Genomic DNA, 24101 nt, shown 5'->3' on the forward strand with positions numbered 1-24101 from the left:
GATGTGTCTGTTACATTTATTTGGGCTGCAATTTATGGGGTGCAGTTAACTCTAAATAATGTATCCTCTGCAGCAGAGGAAACTCTGGATCTTCCTTTTCTGTGACGGTCCTCGTGAGAGCCAAATTCATCATACCTCTTGATGGTTTTTGCGACTGCACTTGAAGAAACTTTCAAAGTTCTTGACATTTTCCGGATTGACTGACCTTCGTGTCTTAAAGTAATGATAGACTGTCGTTTCTCTTTGCTTATTTGAGCTGTTCTTGCTATAATATGGACTTGGTCTTTTATCCACTAGGGCTACCTTGTCACAACACAACTGATTGGATCCAACAGGAAAGAAATTCCACAAATTAACCTTTATCAAGGCAACACCTGAAGCTCCAAAATGCAGGTGTTTCAGCCTAGCTCAGTGCTTTCTGTGGTGGTGGTGGGGCAGCCGGCGGAAAATACGTAGCGTAGGGGTTGGTAATGTTATCTAGTTTCGCTGAGATTGGCTCAGTGTTCTATCACTTATGTGGACACTACATCACTGCAAAATCTATGGGGAGAGCTAAAACATTATGCCATAGATTTACATTCAAAGTGCCCATCCAATAAGGCTCAAGGTCATTGGCCACAGATAAAATTACGTCAAATCACGTTATATCTAACATAGCTTTGATTGGACTGATCATGTCAACATCATACATCAAAATCAACATCAAAATCTTAGCAAGCTAGACAAGTAGTCATTATCATGAATCATGTCGACAATCTACTGGCAAGTCTTTTTCAATCCTTGTCATAAATTATAGATAAAACGTATCAGGGCTCATCGGCCATTGGACATAAACATTGCACAACAAGTTGGAAATCGCAAATACAACAATGAATGTTTTGGAAGGAATCAGTGGCTAAATGCAAGCGTTGCAAAGCAATCACTAGCCTGCTATTCAAGGGAGTGGGTGTGTGGTCCAAGTCTGGGAATAAGGGTTTATTTTCCAAGTATAAAAGGATAAAAAATTTAGCTTCAACTGGGAAAATACCATTTGAAAGGTCATTCAACTCAGAATTCCAAGTCAGGAATTCTTTCCAGAGCTCCAACATGACGATCACTGACGTTATGATTCAACCTTGTTTTTTTCCGACTTCCTAGTTGTCTTGAAAGCACCATAAATCCAGAGAATGTCAGACTTGGCAAAGTTTGATGACATGATATGTCCACAAGAAGGAGCACCGCGCCACCTTCCTGTTCAAGTGAGCACAGCACAGAAAGGTGAGTTCAAAAATGTATTGTATGCTGTTGCATAAATTATGTAATATGCCAGGGAGATACAGTTGAAGTCGGAAGTTTACATACAGTTAGTTTGGAGTCATTAAATCTCGTTTTTCAACTGCTCCACAAATGTATTGTTAACAAACTATAGTTTTTGGCAAGTCGGTTAGGACAATACTTTGTGCATGACAAGTAATTTTTCCAACAATTGTTTACGGACAGATTATTTCACTTATAACTCACTGTATCACAATTCCAGTGGGTCAGAAGTTTAAATACGCTAAGTTGACTGTGCCTTTAAACAGCTTGGAAAATTGCAGAAAACGATGTCATGGCTATAGAAGCTTCTGATAGGCTAATTGACATCATTTTAGTTAATTGGAGGTGTACATGGGGATATATTTCAAGGCCTACCTTCAAACTCAGTGCCTCTTTGCTTGATATCATGGTCAAATCAAAAGAAATCAGCCAAGACCTCAGAAAAAAAGAATTTGTAGACCTCCACAAGTCTGGTTCATCCTTGGGAGCAATTTCCAAACGCCTGAAGGTACCACATTCATCTGTACAAACAATAGCACACAAGTATAAACACCATGGGACCACGCAGCCGCCATACCGCTCATGAAGGAGTTGTGTTCTGTCTCCTAGAGATGAACGTACTTTGGTGCAAAAAGTGCAAATCAAATCCAGAACAACAGCAAAGGACCTTGTGAAGATGCTGGAGGAAACAGGTACAAAAGTATGTATATCCACAGTAAAACGAGTCCTATATCGACATAACCTCAAAGGCCGCTCAGCAAGGAAGAAGCCACTGCTCCCAAACCCCCATAAAAAAACAGACTACGGTTTGCAACTGCACATGCGGACAAAGATCATGTGCTCTGGTCTGATGAAACAAAAATAGAACTGTTTGGCCATAATGTTTGGAGGAAAAAGGGGGAAGCTTGCAAGCCGAAAAAGACCATCCCAACCGTGAAGTACGGGGGTGGCAGTATCATGCTGTGGGGGTGCTTTGCTGCGGGGGGGGACTGGTGCACTTCACAAAATAGATGGCATTATGAGGGAGGACAATTATGTGGATATATTGAAGCAACATCTCAAGACATCAGTCAGGAAGTTAAAGCTTGGTCGCAAATGGGTCTTCCAAATGGAAAATGGCTTAAGGATAACAAAGTCAAGGTATTGGAGTGGCCATCACAAAGCACTGACCTCAATCCTATAGAAAATCTATGGGCAGAACTGAAAAGGCGTGTGCGAGCAAGGAGGCCTACAAAACCTGACTCAGTTACACCAGCTCTGTCAGGAGGAATGGGCCAAAAATTCACCCAACTTATTGTGGGAAGCTTGTGGAAGGCTACAAAAAACGTTTGACCCAAGTTAAGCAATTTGAAGGCAATGCTACCAAATACTAATTGAGTGTATGCAAACTTCTGACCCACTGGGAATGTGATGAAAGAAATAAAAGCTGGAAGAAATAATTTTCTCTATTATTATTCTGACATTCTAAAAATAAAGTGGTGATCCTAACTGACCTAAGACAGGGAATATTTACTAGGATTAAATGTCAGGAATTGTGAAAACTGAGTTTAAATGTATTTAGCTAAGGTGTATGTAAACTTGCAGCTTCAACTGTATGTATACTGTACTAAGAAAGAAATACTAAGTGTATGTTGTGTAGCAAGCTGTTAGTAGCCCTTGTCCCTCACCCTAATAATTTGGCCCCTTGCCCCCTCACACTTAGTCTACTGTTCTGACTTGGTGGTGCACATGTTGCCTACAGACAGTTTGAGATAAATGTCTGCTTCCAACTCACACGCTCAAACACGTAGATCCCCTGAACGCAGCTCACTTTCCAGCCCACTTTCCAGCTCACACTCTCAAACACCTAGATCCCCTGAACGCAGCTCACTCTCCAGATCCCAATCACCTGGATTCTAATCACCTGTTCAAACTGTATGTCATTATCACACACTATTTAGTTCAATTCTTTGCACCCCATCACTGTGAGGTATTGTTTGTTTTGTGACACACGGCTTTCAGAGCTCTGGGTTTTCCTGTGATTTACTCCTCCCCTGTGTGATAGTTTTTGTCAGCCTCACTAATGACACCTTTTGGCTATTCAATGCCTGTACTTTAACAGGATTTCCTGTTATCTACCTATTGCCTGAGATCCCAGACTACGTTACCAGCCTTTTCCCTGCCTGTACTGTTGCTCTTTTGGACCCCCTGTGTATGACCTTCTGCCTACCCCTGGACCCAGCTACCTGCCTCCTCCTGTGGTCCTTTGCAATAAACACCTGCTTCGCCCTGCACTTGAAACCAGTCTCCCCTCATGTTCATTACAGTAATCATCAAATGTTTTAAGAGCTTTCATTGTCTGCTTATATGCCCCCTTTATTTATCCTTTGGTTCTGTCTTTGTGTACAGGAAGAATACTGTCAGTACGGCCCATGTTCTGAATTCTGTTATATTGACTACGTCTGCAAAAAGCGCTCATTAATGTCTTAACTGCTCGTCACAGTTATAGTGCAATTAATGTATTGTTTAGTATTGTGTTATGTAGTGGCTTGGCTGGCATGCATGCATCTAAAAAAATGTTGGCGTTTTCCCCACCAATATTGACATGCTAAAATCGCCACTGATTCTAGGTCAGTAGGTAAGGTGTATGGTAAGTGTTTCTAGTTATAGTCTCAGATACACATTGATTGGGAACAGAATCAAGACTGACTATATGGGCACACAGTACATTTCTGCGATGGTTTTTCAAATGTCTCTTACTTGACAATGATGCTGTTGTATGAGCACAGAAGACTGTGATAATAGTAGAATAATGGAAGCAGTGCATCCTAGCATAAGATGCCTTAGTGCTCCTGCTGTGCAGCCATGGAGATGCCAGGGTGCAGGACCGCAGGCCTTACAGTAGATACAGTCCACACTCCAACTGTCTTAGTAAACCTCGGAGCAGCTGGAACCCAGGACAGGAGCCCAGCAGACCCATTTGATCTCCAGCTGTGCTGCCATGGCGATGGCAGAATGCAGGACATGGGAAGTACACATGCATTTGAACCCCCCGGCTGTGCTGCCAAGACAATGGCGGAATTAAGGAACTAGAAGTGCATTCCGCCTTCAGCCCCAGCTGGGATTCCCTGTTGATACCAATATCGACGTACAGATGGAACGCTTCGAAGTTCTACCGTGACCTAACCATGTGTTGTAAAATTCAATAGCACACTCTTATCTTTCTAAACTCATGTGCAATAGCTTCAATATGAACGTGTGCCTATTTGGCTGTCCAACACAGTAGGTACATTTTGATGACAATAGTTTTGATAACCCGTACTTTATGCAGCTGTGGAAACTAGCTTCACTGATTACTCCATTCACACAACATGGCAATTTAACTTTCCCCTAGTCAAATCCGGAGGGAGGGGTAAGCGAACAGTGTGACTAAACCCAGGGTGAAACTCTGCCAAGGTGAAAAACGACAATTGAACCGTCCTGTGATCTGTATGAATGAGAGATATGAACCCTGTTGACTTGTAACACAGTTTTTGTGCCAACAGCTAAACAGCATAATGAGGCCTCCAGTCATGTATCAACAGAGGGCGACAATCATCTCCGTGGATAATAATTAGCTTTATCACACAATGACACGGGTCACCCGGAAGGGCATAATTCTATCAGTAGAACAATAGCAGACAAATGTTGCGGCTCAGTGGAAATCTCCAAAGGGGATTGGCTGCTTCATATAATACTTGTCAAATCCCAGGTGCCATTTCATATGGCTGTAAATCAGAGAAAATCCGTCCCGGGGAGAGCTCCTGCAGTTCTGATAATCATTTTGTTGCGAGAAAAAAAATCCCACGGGAGTGCTTTGTTTACGTTGACATTTATCAAAAAAGGATAGGCGAGAGATACAATCAGATTTCCTAAATCGGTAGGCATGTCAATATAATGTTGGTTTATATGGAAACGGTTGCAAATTGCAAATACTAAAAACACAAGAAATAAATCAATTTAGCGCTGTGCAATGTTGACTGTGCAATGTAGGAAGTAGGAAGCAAATATGGTTTATTTTCTACTTCTTAGGTATGAACAAAATAATGTATCAGCCCTGCAATAACACATTTGTGCAATGCTAAATTGATTAACAATATTTGTGTGATCTTTGTGTTATTTATCATGCCACCCATTACTCACAGCGGACCATTCTCTTAATGGCACTCCATAGTGTGCCAGCAGAGAGGAAATGGGCTGATAAAGCTCCATATTTGTCCGAATCCGTCTGTATAATCGATGTGGTCTTGACCATATGTTGATTTATATACACAATTTGTTATTCCAATTTCTCTATATATTCAATATTTTCTCTGGCGATTCTGATAGGTTTGCATTCATCTTGTATGGACTGCACTGTATACTACTGCTGTATAGACCCTACAATTTGCAATATAATATACTGTCAGTTGCCTGTGTGCTGTCTTCCATTTATGAACACGAATGTGTAGGCTTTGTGCAGGCTGTACCGTTACTGCTCTACTGTGTTGTTAATATTGAGTATTGCCTTTTATAGTCCTCTTACTAGTGCATAACAATGGGTAGTCTTCAGCAGAGTGGGGCTACTGTATTAGCATGGACATGATGGGTCTGGGAAGGGTATCAGGGTGGCTTTGCTGCTCTCTCTCTCATCAGGTTTCAGGCCAATAAATAGAATAACAGGACTAGAGGTCGACCGATTATGATTTTTCAACACCGATACCAATACCGATTATTGGAGGACCAAAACAAACTGATACCGATTAATCGGCCAATTTTTATATATATATAAATATGCAATAAATGACAATTACAACAATACTGAATGAAAAATTAACACTTATTTGAACTTAATACAATACATAAATAAAATCAATTTACTCCCAAATAAATAATGAAACGTGTACAATTTGGTTTAAATAATGCAAAAACACAGTATTGGAGAAGAAAGTAAAATTGCAATATGTACCATGTAAAAAAGCTAACGTTTAAGTTCCTTGCTCAGAACATGAGAACATATAAAAGCTGGTGGTTCCTTTAACCAGAGTCTTCAATATTCCCAGGTAAGAAGTTTTAGGTTGTAGTTATTATAGGAATTATAGGACTATCTCTCAATACCACTTGTATTGCATATACCTTTGACTATTGGATGTTCTTATAGGCACTTTAGTATTGCCAGCCTAAACTCGGGAGTTTATAGGCTTGAAGTCATAAACAGTGCTGTGCTTTAAGCATTGCTAAGAGCTGCTGTTTGCATGAATGCTTATGAGCCTGCTGCTGCCTACCACCGCTCAGTCAGACTGCTCTATCAAATATCAAATCATATACTTAATTATAATATAATAAACACACAGAAATAGATGCCTTTGGTCATTAATATGGTCAAATCCGGAAACTATTCTTTCAGCGAAATATGGAACCGTTCCGTATTTTAAAGAACGGGTGGCAACCCTAAGTCTAAATATTACTGTTACATTGCATAACCTTTAATGTTATGTCATAGTTTTGTAAAATTATGGCAAATTAATTACTGTCTTTGTTAGGAACAAATGGCCTTTCAACAGCTCGCAACGAGCCAGGCGGCCTAAACTGCTGCATATACCCTGACTCTGCTTGCAGTGAACGCAAGAGAAGTGACACAATTTTCCTAGTTAATATTGCCTGCTAACATGAATTTATTTTAACTACATATGTAGGTTTAAAAATATATACTTATGTATTGATTTTAAGAAAGCCATTGATGTTCATGGTTAGGTACATTACTGCAATGATTGTGCTTTTATTAAATCATCACCCATTTGGCGAAGTTGAAGTAGGCTGTGATTCGATGATAAATTAAACAGGCACCGCATTGATTATATGCAACGCAGAACAAGCTAGTTAACCTAGTAATATCATCAACCATGTGTAGTTAACTAGTGATTATGTGAAGATTGATTGTTTTTTACAAGATAAGTTTAATGCTAGCTAGCAACTTACCTTGGCTCGTTGCAGCCACAAGGTCCTTTTGATGCTGCACTTGCGTAACAGGTGGTCAGCCTGCCACGATTCAATGTAATCGGCCATAATCGGCGCCCAAAAAAGCCGATTACCGATTGTTATGAAAACTTGAAATTGGCCCTAATTAATCGGCCATGCCGATTAATCGGTTGACCTTTAAACAGGACTGGGGAAATAACAACAACAAAGGAAGCCAAGAAATGAATTATCTTTGCCTGTCATCCCATTTAAACATTCATGCAAAGAAAGTATATTAGAGAAGCAGGATGATCATTAAAGAAACCAACAAACCACTGTGTGTACAAAAGATTAGGAACACCTTCCTAATATTGAATTGCATCCCCGTTTGCCCTCAGAACAGATTTCATTCGACGGTGCATGGACTCTACAAGGTGTCAAAAGTGTTCCACAGGGATGTTGGCCCATGTGTACTCCAATGTTTCCCACAGTTGTGTGAAGTTGGCTGGATGTCCTTAGGGTGGTTGACCATTCTTGATTCACAAGGGAAACTGTTAAGTGTGAAAAAGCTAGCCGCGTTCCAGTTCTTGACATACTCAAACCGGTGCGCCTGGCAACTACTACCATACCCCGTTCAAAGGCACTGGAATCTTTTGTCTTGCCCATTCACCCTCTGAATGGCACACATTTGCCTCAAGGCTTAATTTTTTTTTTTTTACCTGTCTTCTCCCCTACACACCAATAAGGGATCATAGCTTTCACCTGGATTTACCTAGTCAGTCTACATCATGACAAGAGCAGGTGTTCCTAATGTTTTGTACACTCAGTGTATCGCTTCATCATCACTTCAGTTAAATAACACTAGACTGTGACCATACTGTTCAAAAGCAATAAAAATGTTGATACATCCCTAGGCAGTCTATGGTATTTAAATGTCGTATTAGTGGCTCTGATATTAGGCAAGCTTGAATCATAAGCTTTTTTTTGTGCAGAAATTAACGTCAACAAAATATTATTATGCACAGAGACCTTTTCTATGGTAATAGCTTCCTGTGCTTAGACAGCAAGGAAAGACAAGGGAGAATGTGAGCAAGCTAGAGGAGAGAGAGAAGCTCAAAGAAAGAGAGAAAGAGCAGAAGCAATAGCAAGAGAATAAAAGCGGGAGAAAATGTAGGACAGGTGGATGTAAGGCAGGAGGGGACTGAGGGAGGGAGAGGAAAAGAAAGAAAGAAAGAAAGAAAGAAAGAAAGAAAGAAAGAAAGAAAGAAAGAGAAAGAGAGAAAGAGTATAAGGGTGATATGGGGGAGTTTGAGAGGGATGAGGCTGGGGGGAGAGGAGATGGTTCATTTGTCACTGTCAGATCGGTTTGCTTCTCCTTCATAAGAGCGAGGACAGGGCCTTCCCCATGACCCCCCCTACATCCACCCTCCGCCCCCACTTCATTCACCCATCCCCCCACCTCCCCCACTCATCCTTCTGCCAACTCGTTCCATGTATAAAGCCCTAGTCTGTTTAGCCTCGATCCATGTATAAAGCCCTAGTCTGTTTAGCCTTGTTCTATGTATAAAGCCCTAGTCTGTTTAGCCTCGATCCATGTATAAAGCCCTAGTCTGTTTAGCCTCGATCCATGTATAAAGCCCTAGTCTGTTTAGCCTCGATCCATGTATAAAGCCCTAGTCTGTTTAGCCTCGTTCTATGTATAAAGCCCTAGTCTGTTTAGCCTCGTTCCATGTATAAAGCCCTAGTCTGTTTAGCCTCGTTCCATGTATAAAGCCCTAGTCTGTTTAGTCTCGTTCCATGTATAAAGCCCTAGTCTGTTTAGCCTCGTTCCATGTATAAAGCCCTAGTCTCTATAAAATACTCTACAGCTAATAGATTAAAGGATGTTAATGCTATTGAAATCTTATTTAGAATACAAATGTAAAGAGATAATTTGCAGAATTATCATAATGGAGTGTGTTATGTGCTAGGTTAACAAAGTACATTCATATAATCATATTAATTCTTACAACGGCGGTTGGAGAGGATGAGTGGACATTTTGATTTGGTGAAGCGGTAGCTAATATGCTGGAAAAACACAGCGGTTGTGCTTGCCCATTGCACCCCTGGACCCCTCTTCCCTCCTCCCTGTATGTATCCCTGGTCCGGGAGCAGAGTGGACGCTGATGTAGCACTCCTGGATGCATCGCAGGCAGAATTGGACAAACTCATTTATTGGCTGTGTGTCCACTGCGACCACCTCCATGTAATGAATGGTGCAGTCTGCCTCCTCAGTGAAAACCTCTATTTCAAAGCAGAAAAAAACTTATATGGCTCAGGAAGCATTGAGTAGTGGCAAGCAGACTTATGACCTGGAGGCTGCAGGTTTAATCCCCAGTTGGGGACACTGCTGTGTATTCTTCAGCGAGGGTAATTAACCTTAATTGTCTGTGGAGTGCAGGGCCGGCTCAAGCCTTTGGGGGACCTAAGCGAGATTTGGTTGGGGGTCCCCCACCTCGCGGAAAATCATTTTTGTGGCACCCTTCTTGACGGTAGAGAGAAAAATGCCTCCTGCCATTCTACTCATTTTGCCATGGGGCAGAGATAAAAATAAAAATATGTTTTACGGCTAATTCCCTGCAACTCTCCCATTTTGCAATGACTTACGCCATGTTAATATGATATATGAGTGAGAATGACTAACAAAAGCAAAGAGTGCCCACTGGAGGTCAGGGCCCCTGGGCTATTCTACTATTCTTACTCAAAATAGTAAGTTGAGACCCTGACTGAGTACCTAAAAATCTATACAGTATATCCTAATTTATAATTTTTTGGGGTCTGGGGCCCCTAGTGGCAGGGGGCCCTAAGCGACTGCTTATGTCGCTTATGCCTGGAACCGGCCCTGGCACAATGCACTCAACTGTGTAATATGAAAAACCCAGAGATATGTTATCCAGCCACTCTGGATAAAGACATCTGCTGAGAAAGTAAACAACTACGGTAGTATTTTTATTATGATTTATAGTATGAGTATTATCAGAGGTTGTGTGTCTGTGATGTCTCATGGTTGGGTCTTCGATAGTGGTCAGCCTCCTGCAATCTAGAGCTAGTCCTACTGTGGGAGAGGGGGAGTATTTCACCACCAACACACAAAGACACTATGGCAAATTATCCCTCTCATGCCTCTCTCTCCCATTCACTCACTAAATCTCCTTATCGCCTCACATACAATTTATCAAAATTTCTTGCTTGTTTTAAAGCACTTTAATTGGAATTTCGGACAAGTGCTTTTAGACAGATAATTATCACTGGTGCTTCGTCCACCTCTCTCACACACAAACCCATTCCATCTCTGTTTTTATCCCTCTCCATTTGCCCTATGTGTTTAAACACCCTTAATGTTGGAGATAATCTTGTAAAACCACTATGAAAATAATAATCTCTCAGTAGGCTTTGGTTCACTGACGCACAAATCTCTTCTAAGAAAAAGGAAAAGCACAAACTTCTGAGCAGGCAATGGTTTGGAATGTCAATATAGTGGAAAGCGCTCCATTTGGTGGACAGAAGGAATATATAACACAAAAGTACTTAGTATTGTATCAAAAATATTTCCAAACATGATATTGAGATGAAACTCTAACATTGGGGGAAATCTTTAACATTGAGAAATGTTAAAGACTTCAGGTTCTATCACACCTACAGTAAATCAGTATTCCCCAATAAAATCATAATTCTGCTGCATACCAATTAATCAATAGACAGTTATCTTCAAAAGGTTAATAAGGAAAGAGTTGAAACACCCTGATGACACCTGCATGCTCTACAGGCCTACACCTAAAGCATGAGCTGATCATTATTTTTCACCATAGGCTAAACCATTAAGTACATTCAGATCCACAGTCCAGCATCGTAAACCTAAAGAGATCGCAGTACATTAACATGGCTCAGAGAACTATTCAGTATGCACAATAAACTCTCCTTTTGACTAAAAAACACAATTAAAAGCCTGGTCACATAGGCCATTAAAGCTGAGAATGCAAGGTTTAGTCTTCATTTATTCCAAGGCTTCTTTTCATCTGTTATGCTGGAACATATTGAGTTCAACAAAGCTGTGTATAACTCTGATACTGGCAGGCCGAGCCATCAGAACAATTCCCATTGTCATAGATGCTGAGTTCTCCCCTCATCCCATTTTCTGAGATTTATGCAATTAAGCCATGTTCTTCTACAGTGCCAACATGAAACAGCAGTGAACATCTTTTTGGAGCAACCCAAGAGCCAGCAGGGTTCAATATTCATGAAATATTCTAATATCCTTGGTCTCTAGTGTGGTGAAGACACAGAGAGTAATGATCACTTCTCATGTCAGCTAGCGTTGGTCAGCAGGGGAAATGGAATTATGCAATAACTTATTTCAGAGTGTTTTTTTCCAGGGCTTTTAGGGGATTTTGAAAAGTGGATTATTACCCACAGCAATACACTAGGAAACAATAATTGACGGCCAAGTCGGGGGAATCAGCTGTGACTTTATTTTGGATTTAAGAAATTCCCACTCTCTAAACACGTCGGCCTCTTATTAAAGATTTGGGTCAAACACATAAAAACGTAATCAGCATTGCTGTCACGTCCTGACCTTAGTTCCTTTATGTCTCTATTTTAGTTTGGTCAGGGCGTGAGCATTCTATGTTTTGTTCTGTGTGTTAGATTTGTGTTTGGCCTGGTATGGTTCCCAGTCAGAGGCAGCTGTCAATCGTTGTCTCTAATTGAGAACCATACTTAGGCAGCCTGTTTTCCCACTGGGTTGTGGGTAGTTCTCTGTTTTTTGTATTCTGTACCAGACAAAACTGTTTCGGTCATTCTCTTTTGTTGTTTTTCCAATTCATAATAAAAGATGAACAAGTACCATGCTGCACCTTGGTTCTCACCTTCTTCAACCCATGACAGCCGTTACAATTGCACTAATCACAAAGGGTTCTTCGAATGTCCCCATACGAGAACCCTTTTTGGTTCCAGGTAGAACACTTTTAAGTGTGCAGAACCCTCATTTACAGTGTTCCCTAGACATGATGCTATAGAGGAGGTGCTAGAGGGGAAGCTGTGTGTTGGAGTGCAGTTTAGTGGGATAAACTTCAGGACAGGCACACAATACACTATTTATGCTCCCTTCTGTTCTACATTATTCATGTCATGAAATTTTTATGTTGGGAAATGTTTGAGACTTTTTATTGGATACATGTTTTACTACAGTAACAATACAAACCTTACAAAGCCTAGACCTCATGTAAGACAATCAGCCTTAATGAAGAACAAGTCATCAACTTAAAATCAAGTCAAACCAAACTGTCTTAGCCGAATAGAACAGGTGACACTGACACTGAAATGCTTACATACGAGCCCCTAACCAACAGTGCAGTTTCAAAAAACACGGATAAGAATAGGAGATAAAAGCAATAAGTAATTAAAGAGCAGCAGTAAAAAATAACAATACAGTTGAAGTCGGAAGTTTACATAAACAAGTTTTAATGACTTCTACCTAAGTATTTCAACCACTCCACAAATTCCTTGTTAACGAACTATAGTTTTGGCAAGTCGGTTAGGACATCTACTTTGTGCATGACACAAGTAATTTTTCCAAAAAATTGTTTACAGACAGATTATTTCACTGTATCACAATTCCAGTGGGTCAAAAGTGTACATACACTAAGTTGACTGTGCCTTTAAACAGCTTGTAAAATTCAGAGAAAATTATGTCATGGATTCAGAAGCTTCTGACGGGCTAATTGACATCATTTGAGTGGAGGTGTACCTGACGTATTTCAAAGCCTACCTTCAAACTCACTGCCTCTTTACTTGACGTCATGGGAAAATCAAAAGAAATCAGCCAATTTGTATACCTCCACAAGTCTGGTTCATCCTTGGGAGCAATTTCCAAATGCCTGAAGGTACCACGTTCATCTGTACAAACAATAGTACGCGGGTGTAACGGTTTTCTTCCGCTGAAGGAGAGGAGGACCAAAATGCAGCGTCGTTAGTGTTCAACATAGACGATACCCGAGAACACTACAAAATACAAAACACCCCATAAACATACAAAACCCCTAGACCAGACAAAACACATAAATCCCCCATGTCACACCCTGACCTAACCAAAATAATAAAGAAAACAAAGATAACTAAGGCCAGGGCGTGACAATGGGACCACGCAGCCGCCATACCGCTCAGGAAGGAGACGTGTTCTGTCTCTTAGAGATGAACATACTTTGGTGCAAAAAGTGCAAATCAAATCCAGAACAACAGCAAATGACCTTGTGAAGATGCTGGAGGAAACAGGTACAAAAGTATGTATATCCACAGTAAAACGAGTCCTATATCGACATAACCTAAAAGGCCGCTCAGCAAGTAAGAGGCCACTGCTCCCAAACCCTCATAAAAAAAACAGACTACGGTTTGCAACTGCACATGGGGACAAAGATCGTACTTTTTGGAGAAATGTCCTCTGGTCTGATGAAACAAAAATAGAACTGTTTGGCCATAATGACCATCGTTATGTTTTGATGGTTAGTCAGAGGGCATAGCGGGATTTCTTATAAGCTTCTGGGTTAGAGTCCCACTAAAGCGGACGCTCTAGCCTTTAGCTCAGTGCGGATGCTGCCTGTAATCCATGACTTCTGATTGGGGTATGTACGTAATCGACGACATCATCGATGCACTTATTGATGAAACCAATGACAGATGTGGTGTACTCCTCAATGCCATTGGAGGAATCCTGGAACATATTCCAGTCCTGTAGCTTAGCATCTACTTCATCTGACCACTTTTTTATTGATCTAGTCACTGGTGCTTCCTGCTTTAATTTTTGCTTGTAAGCAGGAATCAGGAGGACGGAATTATGGTCAGATTTGCCAAATGGAGTTGCGAGGGAGAGCTTTGTATGCATCTCTGTGTGTGGAGTATAGGTGATCCAGAGTTATTTTCCCTCTGGTTGCACATTTAACATGCTGATAGAAATTAGATAAAACTGAATTAAGTTTTCCTGCATTGAAGTCCCCAGCTACTAGGAGCGCCGCCTCTTGGTGAGCGTTTTCTTGTTTGCTCATGGCGGAATAGAGCTCATTCAATGCTAACTTAGTGCCAGCCTCTGACTGTGGTGGTATGTAAACAGCTACAAAGAATATAGATTAACATTTTCTCAGTAGGTAGTGTGGCCAGCAGGTTATCATGCAAAACTCTACCTCAGGCGAGCAATAGCTCGGGACTTCCTTAGATATTGTGCACCGGCTGTTGTTTACAAAAATACATAGACCGCCGCCCCTTGTCTTACCAGACGCCACTGTTCTATCCTAAAGGTACATCGTATAGCCAGTCAGCTGTATGTTGATATTGTCGTCTTTCAGTCATGACTCCGTGAAGCATAAGATGTTACAGTTTTTAATATCCCGTTTGTAGTTAATCTTCCCAGTAACTCATCCATTTTATTGTCCAAAGATTGCATGTTTACTAGTAGAATTGAGGGAAGTGGGGGTTTATTGGATGGCCTCCGACTTCACAGAAGGTAGCCCGCTCTCCGGCCTCTCTTTCTCCGTCTCCTCTTCACGCAGATCACTGGGGTTGGGACTTGTTCACGAGGGAGCCATATATCCTCCGCCTCGGGTTTATCAGAGTAGTGAAAGAAGAAAAAGGATTCTGCTAGTCGGTGGTGAGTAATCGCAGTCTTGATGTCTAGAAGTTATTTTTGGTCAAAAAGAAGGTCCAAACAACGCAGATAAACAAACAAAAAAACAATCGGTTGGGGGGAAATAAAAAGTCTGCCGTCTGCCTTCTGCTCCGGCGCCATCTTAAACATTCAGCGATAGAAACACCGTAAACACATGAAAAAATGAATCAGTGCATAACGGTTACCGATAAAATCAACTTCACAACAAGGATTGCTGACATCCATGTCTCTGTTAACCTACTGAAACATTGTGTAAATTGGAATTATCATACTAATAATGATGTATCGAAATGAGCCTCGTGTAACCACAGCAGAACGGATAAAAATCTATTGGGTCTAAAGATTTCCAATGAAATGTGGCCTTTGGCTGACGTGGGTATTATGCAAAACATGACATTTTAATCTACAATTAAATAAATAAACTTGATTGAATCTGTGTAACTGGGCACCTCTGTGGCTAAGTAGCATTAAAGGTGTACACTTTCCTAATGTATTTTTTGGTGCTCTATACAGGACCTCTAATGGGGTTATGGGTCTGTTGTATGTTGTATGTTGATGAGTCTGCTGTTGTTCTCCTAGTGTCTCTCCCAGGCTCTGTCTGGGTTCCTTATCTGACCTGTAGACTATCTCAATTCATTTAGATTCAAGGGGCTTTATTGGCATGGGAAACATATGTTAACATTTCCAAAGCAAGTGAAGTAGATAATATACTCTCTGTCTCTCTCTCTCTCTTTCACTCTCTTTCTCTCTCTCTCTCTCAGGGACTAAAAACCTCTACAATGTTAAACATTCTGGAGGTTCTGTACATTTCCATTGGTTTGACCATCCCAATGCTTGGTTAGTGACAGTCTAGTCTGGGTTTTTATCTTAATCAAGTCCCACACTGGATAGGTGGGAGCGATTACTCGGACTACATTTTTTATTTAACCTTTATTCAACTAGGTAAGTCAGTTAAAAACAACTTCTTATTTACAATGATGGCCTACCCTGGCCAAACTCGGATGACGCTGGGCCAATTGTGCGCCACCCTATAAATAAACATGATAGTGATTTGGCATTCAGAAAACGACAATCTTTTTACAATTAGCCAAACCCTGCTTAACTACACACAGGGAGATTTCACACTGCTCACACTTACAGATGAGAGGATAGTTAACAATAGTCAGAGTTAGAGAGAAAGTGGGAAAGTGAGAGAGAGGAGAGAGTGCAAGAGAGAGAGAGGGGAAGACATAGAGAGAGGGAGCTGGGGAAGAGAGAGGAGCCTCAGAGTTATAGCAGCAGGAGAGAAAATACCATGGCACATTATTGAGGGACGCTTTGGCGGTAAGCTGCTTATTGATAAAAGCACTAATCTGCCTGGCAGAAGGTAAGGAGGCTGGGATGTGTGGTGATAAAATATCTGAGCTAAAGGCAATGCCATCAGGGAGCTGAGCCTCCACACAGCTTTACCTAAAGGAGCTTCTCATTAAATGTTTACATAAAAGTGGGAATCTGACCATGGGCAGCCTGCAGAAAGCATCTTTGTCTGCAGAGAAGTGAGCAGAGAACATAGGGAACCAAAGGCTCAGCTTTCCATTGGGTTCAGATAGATGCTGGGAGTGTCGCTTTCTAATATTATTTCCCAATTATTTTCCAAATGCATCAACAAGCAAGTCAGGTAATTTGATAAAATCAACAGAGGTTATGGTTGGGGGAAAAGGGAAAAGAATTCCATTGCGTCACAGATATGAATACATTAGTGGTATTGCCAGAATCATGTTTTTCTGTGTACAGGTGCCATATAGTGGGGCAAAAAAGTATTTAGTCAGCCACCAATTGTGCAAGTTCTCCCACTTAAAAAGATGAGAGGCCTGTCACCTACAAACAAGCAAGATTTCTGGCTCTCACAGACCTGTAACTTCTTCTTTAAGAGGCTTGTCTGTCCTCCACTCGTTACCTGTATTAATGGCACCTGTTTGAACTTGTTATCAGTATAAAAGACACCTGTCCACAACCTCAAACAGTCACACTCCAAACTCCACTATGGCCAAGACCAAAGAGCTGTCAAAGGACACCAGAAACAAAATTGTAGACCTGCACCAGGCTGGGAAGACTGAATCTGCAATAGGTAAGCAGCTTGGTTTTAAGAAATCAACTGTGGGAGCAATTATTAGGAAATGGAAGACATACAAGACCACTGATAATCTCCCTCGATCTGGGGCTCCACGCAAGATCTCACCCCGTGGGGTCAAAATGATCACAAGAACGGTGAGCAAAAATCCCAGAATCACACGGGGGGACCTAGTGAATGACCTGCAGAGAGCTGGGGCCAAAGTAACAAAGCCTACCATCAGTAACACACTATGCCGCAAGGGACTCAAATCCTGCAGTTCCAGATGTGTCCCTCTGCTTAAGCCAGTACATGTCCAGGCCCGTCTGAAGTTTGCTAGAGAGCATTTGGATGATCCAGAAGAAGATTGGGAGAATGTCATATGGTCAGATGAAACCAAAATATAACTTTTTGGTAAAAACTCAACTCGTCGGGTTTGGAGGACAAAGAACACCATACCTACTGTGAAGCATGGGGGTGGAAACATCATGCTTTGGGGCTGTTTTTCTGCAAAGGACCCGACTGATCCGTGTAAGGGAAAGAATGAATGGGGCCATGTAATCGTGAGATTTTGAGTGAAAACCTTCCATCAGCAAGGGCATTGAAGATGAAACGTGCCTGTGTCTTTCAGCATGACAATGATCCCAAACACACCGCCCGGGCAATGAAGGAGTGGCTTCGTAAGAAGCATTTCAAAGTCCTGGAGTGGCCTAGCCAGTCTCCAGATCTCAACCCCATAGAAAATCTTTGGAGGGAGTTGAAAGTCCGTGTTGCCAAGCAACAGCCCCAAAACATCACTGCTCTAGAGGAGATCTGCATGGAGGAATGGGCCAAAATACCAGAAACAGTGTGTGAAAACCTTGTGAAGACTTACAGAACACGTTTGACCTCAGTCATTGCCAACAAAGGGTATATAACTAAGTATTGAGAAAAACTTTTGTTATTGACCAAATACATATTTTCCACCATAATTTGCAAAGAAATTCATTAAAAATCCTACAATGTGATTTTCTGGATTTTCTCATTTTGTCTGTCATAGTTGAAGTGTACCTATGATGAAAATTACAGGCCTCTCTCATATTTTTAAGTGGGAGAACTTGCACAATTGGTGGCTGACTAAATACTTTTTTGCCCCACTGTATATGTTATATGGCAACCCATCTGTAGGTTTGCTCTAGCTAGCCTGTGGGTTTGGTTTGGATTGAATGTGCCCCGAGTGTCTCACTTGGTCTCCAGCTGTAATCTCTTTTAACAGGTAATCAAGGGAAAGTTAGCTTTAAATTGCCCACTTCAACCCAGCGGCAGCGCAGAGTGCACTGTGATTTCACTTTACATTCTCACCATTCACACCCAACATACCGTCTCAGAGTCCACCCAGCCCAGACAAGTCCATCTCAGAGAGGTTGCACACTTGCTAATCCCTTAATGCAAGGCCAGGCCAGGCAATCTCAGATGGCAAACCTAGACTACTCTGTCTAAAAATCCTATGCCAATGAAATCAATCCCTTTGTCCTGGTTCAAAGACCCCCACTTTCATTAGAGCCAGTGTGCTAATTGAAGTTGTTTGCTTCTCGGCTGTCTTCCTTGTCCTCACTGTGTTGACTCTATCACCCCAGTGGGAGGCTTGCTGTAGCTCCAGGTGTATTAGAATTAGTCATTACATGGTGGATTTCCCTCAGTGGGACATGTCTCTCCAGTATCTACGAACAAAATATTTGCAGATAATTGCTGTTGTTCCCCTCAGGGTGAAGGCGGGTCTTCGTCTGCTACCAAATACTTCCTCCTAATTCTACGTTGTTCCCTGACTAAGTTCTGCTACAGAGGATGTGAGTGGGAAGTGTCTGGAGTGTTCTGAATCAGATAGTAGAAGATGAATCTGCACCATGTGTCTGAGTGTGGGTGTGTGACTATGTGTCTGATAAGGGTGACTTCCAGATGGATGGATCAAGAGAGAAATAGTTAGAGGAGAGAAAAACAGAGAGAGAATAAGCGAGGGAGCAGAAGAGAGTGAGAGAACGACTGCAATTAAATACATCATGGATGTGCTCTGATCTGAGGATTTCTGAGGTCTCAGGAAGACAGCAAGAAACGGAGTATTAGGCATGACCGTGTTGTAAACCATCTGTGGAGATGAGGAGATTCTGCTTGTGGCCTCGCCCCCTGAAATGCATCTCTGCACCTCTCAGATAGCGAACCCAAATTGGGTTAATCCCAGCTCACAGGGATGCCTAGAGTTCATCCAGTGTATGGCCAGTTGAACAATGAAGTAGGGTTAATTAAGGCTAGCCCTGAATCCTCTGTGAGAATCCTTCAGGTTGGCTGGAGATGGAGTTAGCTAGCTGCCCACTGCAGTGCCGAGATGAAGGCGGAGCCCCACAGGGGGACAACACTCAGCTATCTCTGACTAATAAGGCATTTTAATTGTGTGGATTTAATTTAAGTACAGATTTACGGCTTCACAAGCGCTCATCACGCCCACTTAAAAATGAACTGGGAAGGCCTTTCCCTTGATCTTTCACTGTGTGCTAATATCTCTCACACTGGTTCTTTCTCTCCTAAGGAGGAGGGACACATCATTAAAATGCTATGTAAAAAGGTGTCCAATCTTTGGCCTGAATGGGCTAATTATCAACACTGGGCTCAATGTAAGCTAATGGTCTCCCCGGCAACCATCATGTAATTTCACACATTCGGAGTGAGGGAGAACACGTTGGGAAAACCTATAACTGCATCCCTGAACCCAACCTCGTGACCCCACCTTGCCTTAACGTCAAGCTCAATCACTTACACAAACACAAACACACATAAGCTGTATAGGTTGTGTCCCAATCGACAAGAATGCTGCCCTTTGAGGCAGAATTTCTAGGCAGGACATCAAAATTGGCATGTACCAATCTTAAAGTAACTTAAAATGCTTCCTTCTAAGGTGCCTTCATTGGGCTGATTTTGAAGGCAGCATCCCAAAATTCCCCAAATGTTGTCCCCACTTGGGAAAACATTTCTCAGAAGAATAAGCAATAACTTAATGTAAGTATAATGTTTATTTAACATCAACATTTTGTTAAAATGATCAACAGATCACTTTCATATGATGTTTATCAGCCCATTGCCAACACGCCGGACGCGATAGCTAGCTAGTAGTCGAACTCGTCCTGTTTATCGGTTGTTTAGAGGTGAACATGTAAACTAACTAGACCTAATCATAGATTGAGCATTGCGTCAATTGTGAAGACCCAGACAGTTTTTAAATAATGAATTGGTGAACTTTCTAGCCAGCTGAAGACATGCAGCAAATAATGTTTTCCCATCTGTTTTCAGGGACTAAAGTGGGCACCACATTGCAATGGCTTGGCAGGAGAAAACGTTTCTGGACTTGTTTGGAGATAAGACATTTTATTAACAACATCTGATGGAAACGATAGGAAATGCAGCCAGCTGTGTTCTGTTCAAACTAGGCTTGTTAGCCAGCCAAATCATTTGTGCATTCCGTTGATGACTCTGTTTTGCTAGCAAGCTGCATACAGTGTCTGTTTACCTAACGTTAGCTAACTTTCTCTCGTCACTTTCCCTTCCCCTATTTGGTTGCACCATTGGGTTGGTGTTACTAGTTTACATTAGAGGCTAAGTTATTCTACTCTTAGTGTAAACAACTTGATCAAGCTTAAAAATATGCAAAACTGTTAACAAAACTATTGCACATTAATAAAGGTAGTTGTTGCTTCAGCAACTTGAACCAGCACTGATATTTGAGCAGTGAGGTTAATTTCTCCCCTCTCGTCTCTGCTTGTTCCGGGTTTGAAGGACATCCCACCCTGACACCCTACAGATGTAAATAATTTGTCGGGAACCTCTCAGCAAACAGGATAATCACCATATTCCAGGATTTTATTCAGGAGTGTGCACCATCACAATGTTAAATATAAATAGATTCACCCATGTTATGGTTTATCATGCAGATTTGTCAGGAAATTGTAACTTTTGAAGCTCATTCTAAAATACAGATGTGATTTTCTGTCCCAGGGGAATGCACTGTGTGCAAGTTTCCAATGTAGACCACAATTAGATGACATAGGTTAGTGAAGGGCTAGGGAACAAAAACCTGAAAACTCCTTGTCTGTCTATAAAAACAAAAAAAAACTGTAAACTCCTGGCCTGTCTATAAAAACAAAAACCTATGGTTGTCATGACAAAATGTGCCCTCATGTATTGAACAAGCTTATGTATGTTGGAAGTTAATCTCATTGATGTCCCTCACTTGGGAATTGCTTCTTTTGTACAATGGCATGTGTTTTAAGGACTCATGCACAGATACAGGAAAACCAATACAAATGTTAACATTTATTGAAAATGACAAGTGCTGATGTCTCCACATGTTTTGAGTCTTGGGCATCTGGTGACTGCAGTTCATCTGACTAATCCTCTGCAGGAGAAAGACGTCAATAATATTACAATGCTGCATTGATTTAATTGAATATACTGTGCATTCGGAAAGTATTCAGACCCCTTGACTTTTTTTAAACTTATTCTAAAACTGATTAAAAAAAAATAAAAATGATCATCAATCTACACACAATACCTAATAATGACAAAGTGAAAATAAGTTTTTTGAAAATTTTCCAAATGTATTAAACAGAAATACTTTATTTGCATAAGTATTCAGACTCTTTGCTATGAGAATTGAAATTGAGCTCAGGTGCATCCTGTTTACGTTACACTGTTCACATTTACCTTGATATGTTTCTACAACTTGATTGGGGTTTACCTGGGGTAAATTCAATTGATTGGACATGATTTGGAAAGGCACACACCTGTCTATATAAGGTCCCCACAGTTGACAATGCATGTCAGAGCAAAAACCAAGCCATGAGGTCGAAGGAATTGTGCGTAGAGCTCTGAGACAGGATCGTGTTGGAGGCACAGATCTGTGGAAGTGTACCAAAACATTTCTGAAGCATTGAAGGTCTCAAGAACACATAGAATTCCATCATTCTTAAACAGAAAAAGTTCTAGGAAGGCCAGCTCTTCCTAGGCCAAACTGAGCAATCAGTGCAGAAGGGCCTTGGTCAGGGAGTTGACCAAGAACATGACAGTCACTCTGACAGAGCTCCAGAGTTCCTCTGTGGAGATGGGAGAACCTTCCAGAAGGAAAACCATCTCTGCAGCACTCCACCAATCAGGCCTTTATGGGAGAGTGTCCAGATGGAAGCCACTCATCAGTAAAAGGAACGACAGCCCGCTTGGAGTTTGCCAAAAGGCACCTAAAGACTCTCAGTCCATGAGAAACAACATTGTCTGGTCTGATGAAACCAAGATGGAACTCTTTGGCCTGAATGCCAAGCGCCACGTCTGGAGGAAACCTGGCACCATCCCTACAGTGAAACATGGTGGTTGCAGCACAATGCTGTGGGTATGTTTTTCAGCGGCAAGGACTGGGAGACTAGTCAGGATCGAGGGAAAGATGAATAGAGCAAAGTATAGAGATCCTGATGAAAACCTGAACCAGAGCGCTCAGGAACTCAGACTGGGGTGATGGTTCACCTTCCAACAGGACAACGACCCTAAGCACACAGCCATGACAATGCAGGAGTGGCTTCGGAACAAGTCTCCAAATGTGCAGCGACGGTCCCCATCCAACCTGACAGAGCTTGAGGATCTGCAGAGAAGAATGGAAGAAACTCCCCAAATACAAGTGTGCCAAGCTTGTGGTATCATACCCAAGAAGACTCGAGGCTGTAATCGCTGCCAAAGGTGCTTCAACAAAGTACTGAGTAAAGGGTCTGAAAACGTATGTAAATGTGATACTTCAGTTTTTTATTTGTAATATATTTGCAAGCATTTCTAAAAAAACAGTTTTTGCTTTGTTATTATGGGGTATTTTTTGTAGATTGGTGAGGGGAAAAAACAATATAATACATTTTTCAATAAGGCTGTAATGTAACAAAAGGTGGAAAAAGTCAAGGGGTCTGAATACTTTCCAAATGCAATGTATATTCCTGTTTGATATGCATTTATATAATTATATTGGACATGTTATCCTTTATCACATGTCATTATATTTTTTGGGTATCCAATGCATTTAGCTAACATTAGGATGAAGTAGCTTTCTAATCTAGTTAGATTGCATCATATCACCTTTCAATATTAGTTATCAACAAATATTAAATTATGTTCTTGAGATCAGAGTCATTTAATAATATGTGCGGGTGTGATAGTTTAGGAATCACAATGCAAGCCTACTCATTAGAATAAAACATTAGCAGCTCTAATGCAGTAATAGCTTCACAGTGAAACACTACTATTCTGGCTATTAATCATTCTTAAACAGTCAGTAAAATAGCTTAGCTATCTCAAAAAACTGTAGTTTGTATCATGCATGCAAGCTTACCTGTCATGTCCACATTCCACAAAGATGGAGCTGCAGACCAAGCAATATGCTAGAGGAGGACCCTATACTGTAGGCTAAGTATTCTCATCGGTGTCAACTTAATTCATGAACTGGTACTGAGGAGATCAATTTTGTAACTTTTATTTGTGTCAGATATTTCCATTTGGGATAGTTGTTCACTGAATTGCCAGCTACAGTGGCTACAATGTAACTAAATGTCTCGCGGATGCTGCCTTAGAATCCCATCCCAATCAGCAGTTGCCTACTGGAAAAGGGCAACCTACAAAGGTAGGTGAGGCAGGTAGGCATCAGGCAGCTGCCTTTGGATTGGGACATAGCCATAGGCTTCACACAGCTCTGTCCAGACCAGATCACGCCACTGGAAAATTAAGTGGTTGTTTACTTGATCACTGATTGTACAAACATTAGGAACACCTTCCTAATATTGAGTTGCACCCCCTTTTGCCCTCAGAACAGCCTCAATTTGTCGGGGCATGGACTCTACACAGTGCTGGAAGCGTTCCACAGAGATGCTTGCCCATGTTGACTCCAATGCTTCCCACAGGTGTGTCAAGTTGGCTGGATGTCCTTTGGGTGGTGGACCATTCTTGATACACACAGGAAACTGTCTCAATTCTCTTAAGGCTTCAAAATCCTTCTTTAACCTGTCTCCTCCCCTTCAT

General features: G+C 41.4%; 1 protein-coding gene and 1 long non-coding RNA gene across 7 annotated transcripts in view; one reads left to right on the forward strand and one right to left on the reverse strand.

The window, feature by feature from the left end:
- The window catches only part of LOC110533892 (protocadherin-1), a 94641-nt gene that overhangs the window by 54545 nt on the left and 15995 nt on the right, over positions 1-24101 (reverse strand). The gene's annotated exons all lie outside the window — the stretch shown is intronic.
- Positions 1-24101, forward strand: part of LOC149980017 (uncharacterized) — a 96059-nt gene that overhangs the window by 12377 nt on the left and 59581 nt on the right. For 3 of the 6 annotated variants that reach the window (XR_016484058.1, XR_016484056.1, XR_016484054.1), the window contains exon 3: positions 1138-1257. This is a non-coding gene — a long non-coding RNA (uncharacterized LOC149980017). Of the gene's footprint in view, positions 1-1137; positions 1258-3397; positions 12133-19959; positions 20061-20351; positions 20773-24101 lie in introns of those variants that run through there. The other 3 variants (XR_016484053.1, XR_016484057.1, XR_016484055.1) reach the window with 3 other exon arrangements.

The sequence above is a fragment of the Oncorhynchus mykiss genome, chromosome 10 (assembly GCF_057628025.1).
Source record: "Oncorhynchus mykiss isolate SJ-2025 chromosome 10, ASM5762802v1, whole genome shotgun sequence".
NCBI lineage: Eukaryota > Metazoa > Chordata > Actinopteri > Salmoniformes > Salmonidae > Oncorhynchus > Oncorhynchus mykiss.